Source organism: Epinephelus fuscoguttatus, linkage group LG16 (assembly GCF_011397635.1).
Source record: "Epinephelus fuscoguttatus linkage group LG16, E.fuscoguttatus.final_Chr_v1".
In the NCBI taxonomy this organism is placed as follows: domain Eukaryota; kingdom Metazoa; phylum Chordata; class Actinopteri; order Perciformes; family Serranidae; genus Epinephelus; species Epinephelus fuscoguttatus.
The window spans coordinates 29656175-29666483 of NC_064767.1; positions in this window are offsets into that span (position 1 = coordinate 29656175).

Here is a 10309-nt window from a genome sequence, read left to right on the forward strand (position 1 = left end):
CTGTAACATGCCCTGTATTACAAATAAAGGTCATATAAAGATAGAGGTGTTTATTTTAATTAACTGCCTTGTTTTACTACAAAATACTATACGTCATATTATAAAGAATGCAACATGATTTTTAATTTCCTTATTCTAAATACCACTTAACAATATTACAAGAGTCTAGCAACTTTGTGAGGGTATACTTGAGCTAAATGCTAAGGTTAGCATGCTAACATGCTCACAATGATGGCACAAAAATAATGTCAAGTATTTATAATGTTTACAATGTTTGCTATCTCAGTTTAGTGTGCTAGCATGCTAACATCTACTGATAAGCAGGTAACACAAAGCATAGCCAAGGCTAATGGCACTAGATTTGCAGATATTTCATTGACCAAAGTATTAATCAAATTTAAATTTTGATCTGATGATAGTGCTAAAAAAAAAAAAAAAGCCAGAGGAGCCCCTCCCTCATAACCAACTGGCAATCGGTCTGACGATGATAAAGCCTCTGGGGGTGAGGGCTAGTATTTTTGGGCTGACCCGCCGTAGCCAGAGGATATCCATGCCAAGACTTCCTCCTCCGATCATTTCAGCAAATCTCTGTAAGCAGATATCTGCATATCAATGCAGATACATTTTAAATAAGCTTAAATAAAGCTTACTTGTCATCAGACTATAGCCGATGCTTTCTGCCTCTCCACACAGACTTTACTGCTGTTCAAATACGGTTCAAAGGATTCATCCTCTGAGGACCAGGAATGAAACTTAATCTAAATCTATCCAGTACAGTGAGATATTTCAGGACCAAAATGGTCAATAGATAAACAGATATTGCCATCCCTAAAGCATTGCTAAGATGGCTAAAAATCACTGTTGTGTTGTTACTATGAGTTCTCACTGTCTAAAGACAGCAGAAAACAGGAGGCACACGGGCTCCCTCAACTGAAAACAGTCCCACCACAAGATTATACAAATGAGTGGGATCTGAAAAAATAACAGTAGTAATCCAGTAATCCTCAAAATGTGTAAATTTACTCTTATTTGGCTGACACATGTTGGTGCTACTTGAGCCTCAAACTTTATCAAAACAGTCTAGTCGTCTCTTACAACAAGCTTTCATGCTCGGGTAGGCAAAAATAATTACTCCACAATCTCCCATAGCTTACTGGGATTCTACCTACAGTGTACAACTTTCAAGGAAGGAAGCAATGAGCTCATGAGGAACAGTGGCAAGTGCATTTGTGAAGGTGTCTCAGATGAATACATGGTGTTTCCTCTTTTATCAGTCTCAGTGTCTCCGCAAGGATGTCCTGGCTGTTTTATGATCAGGATGTCCTGTGTCAGCCCAGAGGACTGCCTCTCTTTTGTCAAGCCTCAGGCTCTAAACCACTTAATTGAACTGCCCCGGCCCCACATATCCTCAGAGAACTGTTACTATCTTGCTTTATCTTGACTTTTCTTTCTACTGTGGGGTTTGTCATCAGGCTCACCAACAAAGCCACCAGTATTCATTATAAACAAAAACAAGCCTTGACTCCTCTGAAGTGGTTTGTGTGTGTGAGCTCTGAAGGGGCACATCAAAAGAACAGGGAGAGTGACAGCTGGTCCTCCTCTTGGTCGGGCCCCCTGATAAGATCAGAGTGACAGGAGAACATGGGACCCAACAGGTACCTCCCTCCCGACCCAGCACCCTACTTGCTGCTCCCATATGGCCACTAACAAGTCTCTCAACCTGCCAACGTGTCAATTCTCTTTTGACTCTTCAGCCTTTTTTTGCCTCCTAAAAGTTGAACATTAATATCTACAGCATTTATTTCTAGTAAACGCATGTCTTTCGTTCTTTACCCATAAAGCTACATTTTATCTTTCCTTTCCCGCTATCTCTACTTATCACTTCCACACTATTTGTGTGCCCTTCATGTGTGACTGCTCTCCTTCTACAAATGCCATAAACCCATTGGGAGTGTGCTCACAATGAGCACTTGAGAGACAGGGCTTCCTACAGCTCTGAGCCTAATGGACTCTAGTCCAACGCCTATAAAAAATGTTTTACTTTCAGTAAAGACTCCCACTTGTCTATTTCTACTGCATGTGCTCCAGTTAAAGACAGGCTCAGCTGGCATGTCTGAAGGGGTCAATATTCTATTAATTTTATGAGTGTGAAACAGTTTGGTTAGCCCACAGTTTTATGTCCCCTCATCTTCTTTCATTTCCGCGGTTTCCCTTTTTAACTGTGTTTTTAATTGCTTCTATATAATGATGGAAAAAAAACATGATCAGTGTGGAAATAATGATCTAAATTAAAATGAAAAAACATACACACATTCTTTTTTTCAAAGCATGGTGGGCCATCCAATTAAATTTTATTCAGCTGGGGGAAACTGCTTGTTATGGGGGAAACTGCAGCATATCCTTGGGGTCAGTAGTTTGCTGTTTGGTCTGTTTGTCTTTGTCTCCCAGGTATAGTTAGTGGTTAGCCTATGCTACACCATCTGAGACAGGTCCCAGCTCGCAGGTGCAGTGGAAAGGATCCAACAGTTAGGAATTGTGGAGGATAATAAGGCTCTTTCTTCAACACACTCTGACTCAGAATTATAGTACAGAATATCTTCTTTCTACTCTTTTTTTGCATTAGTCTTTACTTCATAGATTTAGGGTTTTTTCTTTTAGGGTACTTTAAGGCAAAAAGCAAACAAACATGAAACTGTGATACAGGGGAATGAAATTTCAGCCAGCTCCACTAACACGCTGCGGGACACCCTGAGGTCCTATCTCTGCTCAGAGGTCAAGGGTCATGCAGGAAACAGACTGATCCTCCATGCAGTCTTAAATCTCTGTACCCACAGGAAACACGATGAGGACAGACAGGCTTAAACAGCTGCCACAGTCACACTAACCAGTACCAGTCAAGTTAAGTTCATAACTGGTACTAGCATTCGCTTTGTGTGTTCCACCATCTTATGGCACCACCATTAATATACTGGCAAATCCAACTTGTTCTCATCACAGGTCATCAGATACCAACAAAATGTCACGCCCCTCAGCATCTCATAGTTGCGTGCAGGCCACACAGCTGAAACACATTGTAACACATGGTTAATGTTGAGAAACGGTAGCAGTTAGGTTTAGGCAACAAAACTACTTGGTTAGGTTCAGATAAAATATCATATTTTTGGTTAAAATAAGTATGTACTGTGACGTAAATACATCACATAATAGATGTCAGTACATGATGACTGTACATAAATTGCCTAACATTACCTGAAAAACAACTTTGACTTTTTCACCCTGGGCACAAACAGTGGTTGTCAGTTTTCTAAACAATCTCAGATACTTGATGAAAACTTTGATATTAAATGTTAATATTATTGACTGTCTGCCAATAACATGGAAGTTTAAAAAAAATCACTCCTACTACACAAAGAGCTGCTGGTGTTTTGTTTCAACAATCATGTAAACGGGCAACTTTTAGCTGAATCAGTATGTGGTTGCTTGTAATAACATATGAAAATTATTGGCGTAGATAGATAAGGATGTGTTTGAAATTGGTCAAAGAAAAATGGAATGCTTTAACGAGGACATCTGCACGTTCTGTATGTGTTTTCAACTGCTACCGTCACTACAAGTACCCATGACGCATTTAGCTGAGTCACGAGTTAATGCTCACTTGTTAAGTACCGTACAATGTTGTATATGCTCTGTCCAACCAAATTATATTTACTTTGTGGTTATATTTTACAATAATGGCACAATAAGTTGATGAGTCAGCTCATTTATTTTGTTGGATCACCACAGCCCTGCCCCTGCCCCGCAGGAACGTTAGCCCACAAACGTTAGCTACATTAGTTAGCAGTGTTAACTCAGCTGATGATAGCTGTCACATAATATTTTTTCCCAAGTTGAAGTCTCCCGGATTCATCTGTAAAAGCATTGACAGCTCAAAGGCATTTATGATTTAAGACATGAAAATGACTATTGGCATATGCAAACTAAGTCATGATCAGGGAGGGGCAGTTTACTCCAAAATATTTAGAGCTATAAGTCATGTGAAACTTGATCATTTCAAGCTGAAGAGGGCAAAAGTTTGAAATGATGCATGGCATTGTCATTTGTGTATGTTATACTGATGAATGGGTCTTTGAAACGTGACACAAAAGCAACTGATGGGGGAGGGCCAGCTTTAACCCTTTGTACTGGGGTATTAGGGAAAGTTGAAGGGGAAGGCTTACAGACAAGAAATGGATCTTGCTGTGAGCAGGGGTAAGAGGTTTTAAGACAGGATTTATAAGTGGAAGGCAACGCAAAATACTTTTCTTTTCATTATTTCTGTTGATTTTTGAATGTGTGGACAGTGTGTTTTCACAGTGGTACTTAAAGGCAACATATGGCAAGCCTTCCTTTATCTGCTCCTGGCTGTTAGCACCACAGCTTCCTGGCATAAATATGTTAAAAGGGTGGCAGCTGAACTTCCCTTTATGACTCTTAAGATAAACATTAACACCTGACAGTGAATGTGCTCCGAGATAAACCAAGATTAGTATTTTGATTTATCTTCTGGTGACAAAGATGAAGGGACTTCTAAAGAGATCCTATCACAAGCTGGCCGTGGCTAATGTTTCATCATGTTAACAGCCAAGAAGTGGATAAATCTTCAAAATCTGGACCACAGCTCTGTGAGAAGTCCCCCCAGAGGCTTGCATGATGACATGTGGATGATATGTTTATATGGGGTGTGTACTGAGGCAGTAAATCACCACTGGCCTGCAGTATAAGGGAGGATGACAGTCTCTCTGGGGCCCCATGTGTTTTTAGAGAGAAGGGGGCTAGTTTGGGGGTAAACTCTGTCACTCTGAGAGTGGTTGACCTGGCAGGTTTGACCCCACAGTTCCTTTGAACAGGACAACCCAGGGTGACACTCTAGGCTGGTTTGTTGAGGGATTTGCACATGAAGGACAGAGGATTTTGAAGATTTCAGAGGACTGCAACTCAGACTCCCCACTTTTTTTTGTCATGTGTCTTACATTAAAATAGAAACAGATGAGGTTCACATAAATCAAAACATGATTCCCTTGGAAAATAGATATGAGTGTTTGAGTGGGTTTTTACACATATCTTCATGAGGTCAAGTTTTACCATCAAAGCATTGCTGAAACCCTAACTTCAGTTAACCACGTGCTCAGGTGGCACTGATAGGCCTTGACTATCTACACAGCTCACAGGAAAGAGGTTAATTGATAGAGTCAGCGGCTACATGACAGGTTTATTCATAGAAAATGTACATTATGGTATTGATAAAAGCAGTGCAAAAGGGTGTAAAAGAACCATAAAACGCATGCCTACGTGTTAGTACAAAGTACTGTAAGTGAGTGGGCGTCAGAGACAAAAAGCTGCTCTATTTTACTAAGGGCTAATTTCAAACAACATACAACAGGTTTGTGGTTCCGCTATTCTAAAGTAGTGAAGTGTTCAAACCAACAATTATAGTACTTTCCATGGGAACTGTGCACAATATGGTCTCAATTAGGATTATGTAGTCACGCTACCTCATGGCGCCACTTAACAAATGCCATAATCATTAAATAAATAAGACAAAAGATGACAGACAGGGTGACACAGGCCTCAGAGGCTCCTGTCAGGCTGCTCTCCAGCAGCCGTCGGCCCTCATTTAGTACAGTTTGACACTATGGCTCCACAGCGGATCTATTCTATTGATCAGTGCTGGGTGTGCTCTAGTTGGATCAATGCCCATCCTCTTTCACTGCTCTTTACAACCTCCACCAGTGAGATCAATGACACTGAAGACGTCATCTGCAGAATAGGCATATGGATTTGGATTTACTCCTCTCCGGTCATTGAAGCTATTAAAGGCAGAAGCAAAAGTGATGAGAAGAAAGTGAAGGATGAGGAAGAGACAGTTTGGGAGAGAAAGGGTCCAGCTTTGATGCTGGCTCTGTGTGGATCTGGCGTCCAGATGACCTGTGCTTGCAGAGCAGATTAGTCTTGACAGTTGTTTCTGGAGAGAGAGGGGCTAATCTAAAGCTGTCTGGAGATCCTCAGCCATGCAACATTAAGGCCATAGCAGGTACGCTGTGTCAAAAACCCACAGAGCAGCTTCCCAAGCCTTATCTCAAGACTGCAGTGTAAAGGTCCATGAAGCAGATTAGAGTATTTACATTAAGTTGAGATTTTTATCCTGGCATTCCTTCAGAATTAGGCATGCTGTGCGAGCCAAGAGTGGATTCCTGTCTCACACAAATTCTGTGTCCCTGCAGCGAGAGGCTTCTTATTTTGGTGGTGTGACAGACAGTGCATAAGCTAAAGCTGCACGCCCTAGCACAGAAGGGCACTGCTTGGGCATATCTCAGTGTGTATCCACCTAACAAACACCCCAGCTCTCCAGGAGATCCACTATGTGTTGTCATGGCAGTCCTCCAAACACAGTAGGGATGTATTTAGGGGCTTTGTATTTCCTGTGTTTACCAAACGTCTTGGGCAATCCTGCAGTGAGGCACAGGATGCTGGGCTCCACAATGGCAGCAGTTAAGTCTTTGGATCCTATATGGAGAAACAGCACACACAGGCAGAAAAGGGAAGCTAATCTTAGATGACAATAGTGTGCAAGGACTGAGCTGTTATGTCACTTCTCCATCGTACTGGCTAGAATGCTAATGACAGACATCCTCTCTGCTCTTACCCTTCTTCCTCAGTGCTTCTTACCTCAGTCATCACATCAGTAGGCAGGACTCAACATTTGGCACATTCTTACGCAGAGGTTAGAGGACATCGCTCTGTGCCATAAGTGGATTTGTAAACCAGGAAACCGGGCTGTATTTATAGAAGGATCGGTTAGAGGACAGTAATCTGACCTGTTTTAGTCTGACATCAGCTAATATAGCCAACTGCAATCTAGGTTGGCGGTGTAAGTGGCTTTTCCAGGTGTGAGATTTCCGAAACATTGTTCCTTCCTTCCTCACCAAGCACACTCATACGCCAGTAATGGACTACTGTAAATCCTTAATGTGCCATTGAGTTTGCTGGAGTGGTGTCAAGGGAATAATTGTCATCAATCACCTATTGTTAACAACAGCTCAATTAAGAAGTGATGTGTGCTGGTGTTTAGCATAATGAAAGGGCAAACCTGCACCCCTGTTGACAAGAAAGATCTTCACTGGGAGGCTGTTTCTTAACGCATGAGTCAACAGCCCTTTTTACACACAGATCCTGCTATAGAGCCACTACTAAGTCCCTTCTTTGTCCCACCTTTATATTTTTACACAAATACAAATGACGGCTGTGTCATTCCACTCCAGTGTGAGATTTCAAATAGCATCCTGGCATCACGGAACCAAAAGAGGCGTGATGGACCTGACGTTCAACACAGCAGCATCTCTACCTCCAGTGTGACATATATGCGTCAGCAGCTCTTTATAAACAATAGCAATGACATAACATGGCAATAACAATGACTTACCTTCTCTGTTATATGGCAGCTGATCTTGTCCTCTGCTTCGGCTAGGGTAAGGAGCTTCCGAAGCTCATTGTTTTCCCAATTTGTGGACATGTATGGTTGCTGTTCTTCTTTTTTGAGTTAGCTGCTAACTGCTATTAGCTTTTTTAAAAATCTCCCGCAGTGGGTCGCACACATAACACATCATCAAAACAATGTCATTTTATTTTGATTACTGGTATTAACCATTTATATTTTCACTCACATGTATATGTACATGTACTGGGCACAAAGATGCAGCACGCATCCAAGATGAAGCTACAAAAATCGTGGACACAGCACCAGAAAAAATATTGATAGGCAAACACCATACAAACAAAGCTGAGATTGGCTTTCACTTTCATTTTCACTGGTGACACTGTTTACAAACAGGGGACTAAATTCCTTCATAGTGTACCTTTACATCAACATTTTAAAGCCTGATAAAGACAAAATGGCCTTAAGCTGGGAAAACAAACACAAATTGACCTTTTGGAGAAATTTTAGCCAAGCTTGTAGCTCAAGAGATGGCAATTTCTGTTGGTCATTAAGTCTCAATAACTATAAAATTGATTACGTGAAATTTTTTAGGCCTTCAGACATGGGTGATCCCCAGAGGATGAACCCTACTGGATTTGGTGTTCCCCTGACTTCTCCTCTGGCGCCCCCAGCAGGTCAAAGTATACTCTTATCCAGTGAAATCTTCACCTCAGTATTTTGTGTTATTTAGCAAATGTAAGCATCAACAACAAACATTATACCTGCTAAGCATGTTAGCATGCTGATGTTAGCATTAAGCTAAAAGCATCACTGCGCCTAGCAGCCTCACAGAGCTGCTAGCATGGCTGAGTAAACTCTTGTTTGATAATATATGAATTCTGTATGCTGTAGCTGCCAACTGAGTTAAATACGTTAGACACTATTTTTTAATGCATTTCTTTGCAGAGAAAATAAGTAAAAACATATATGGTGCTTGTCTTATGCAGTATTTGAACACAGAAGCTAAATGGTGCATCAGTTTCAATGAAACCTAAACAATGCATCAAAGTCCCTAGTGTATTTATGGGTATACTTCATAGAAAAGTTATGCCAGAGGAGCAAAATAAAGTGGAGCGTGTGAACTGAAGATAAAGAGTCAGTTCAAAGAGCCATCAGCTGACTTTTACTTCACTACACATTCCTAGTGCTCTGCCATTTCCTCATAGCAAATCTGACATCGCAGCCCCCTGCAGAGTCCCATCCTTCATCCCTGGATGAGTCTGTTGTCTAATGAGGGGCTTAGATTCAGACCCATTACTTCACCACTGTCCAGGGCCTGTCGTTCCCATCATGTTATTCAGCCTTTAGGCTCTCGCCTTCTTTCTACTTCACTGTTCAAAGTAGACAGAAAAGCAAGCACTTTAAATCGAAGTCACTTTATTTTCAGAAGTGCCTAGTCATTATAAATTGTATAAGTATTTCTGAGTCCTCATAGCGTGATGCAAGAGAGGATTGAACTTAATTAGCCTCAGGCCACACCATAATACCACTGAACTGGTTGAATTCTTGATTTAACTTGATTTGCTGTCAGTATAAATATGCAGGAACTGGAGGACCTTGCTTCAATATATTATCCTCAAAATGAGCTACAAAATGAAACTGATATTTCCCCATCATAGCGGGTTTGTCACTTCATATGTAGAAAATCAGCAGATATCGAATCTGGAATTAACCAAAAACAGGCTGTCAGGTTATGTGTGCACCCTTTTGAGTACTGAAAACCTCAGCTCAGAATAATGATAAAGTGTTGATGGTGCTTTTTGTGGCTGGCTTTAGATGGTGGAGGCGTGTGGCTGCGAGTCACTCATCGGGATAAGGAAATAAGCTCACCAATCTGTAGACTTCTAGCCAGGTGGAAGTTTGACAAATGTAAACATTAATAAATGCTGACGAAAGATGGAGAAGAAATTGGAACCAGCCAAACTCCTGCTGGCCATTGTACAAGCAATGAATAACAAACCGGACGATATCAGGATGTCAGGAACTATGGTATCCTTTGATTCACCAAAATTCTAAATTTGGCCAAAATTCTGGATGGTGCCATTTAATCAAGAGATTCATTTTCTGTGTGCCAATCTGGCAGAACAGACGACTCTTAAGGAGAGGAGGCATGTTCTTTACAGTGAGTAAGGACTGGTTCACTGCTACACACCATGCTGAACTGGCTGTAGAGCAGAGTCGCTGCCCGAGTTCGGGTAGAGCGACCATACGGCCATCGAGGTTGGAATGTGTGGGCAATCCGGAAACATGGACAATCATAGAGCAGCCAACAGTGTAAGAAGATGCAAAAATTAATTACAGTGCACAAAAGGAGCTGATGAGATTACATTTTACTGGAGTTGTACCTTGTGTATTTTCATGTGACAAAAAAAGATTGATTGATTAATATTTAAGTGTCACTTGAATACAGATTTAAATGAAAATGCACTTGCCCAATTTGCATTATCATTTTCACAAACCAGTACTGCAAACATTTGGCATTTTTAATTGTGACTGAAATGCCTGCAAAAATGAAAAGAAGGCTGCATTGTTAATACTGTGTTTAACTTTTAAATGTTGATTTTAACATTTGAATATTTTAGGTTAGGTCTCTGAAAAAGAAATGTCAAGTGCCAATTTCATTTTTATTTTCAAACTGTCAGAAATTTGCATTAAAATTGGATTTTTTTTTTTTTTTTAAAAAATGGAAATAAGGTTAGATTGCTGCATTTTAATTTTCAAATTTGAATCAACCTTTAGCTGGGTGCAACTTTGAAAATTACATGTCAAACAGCTTTTCCATTTTCATTTCAATAT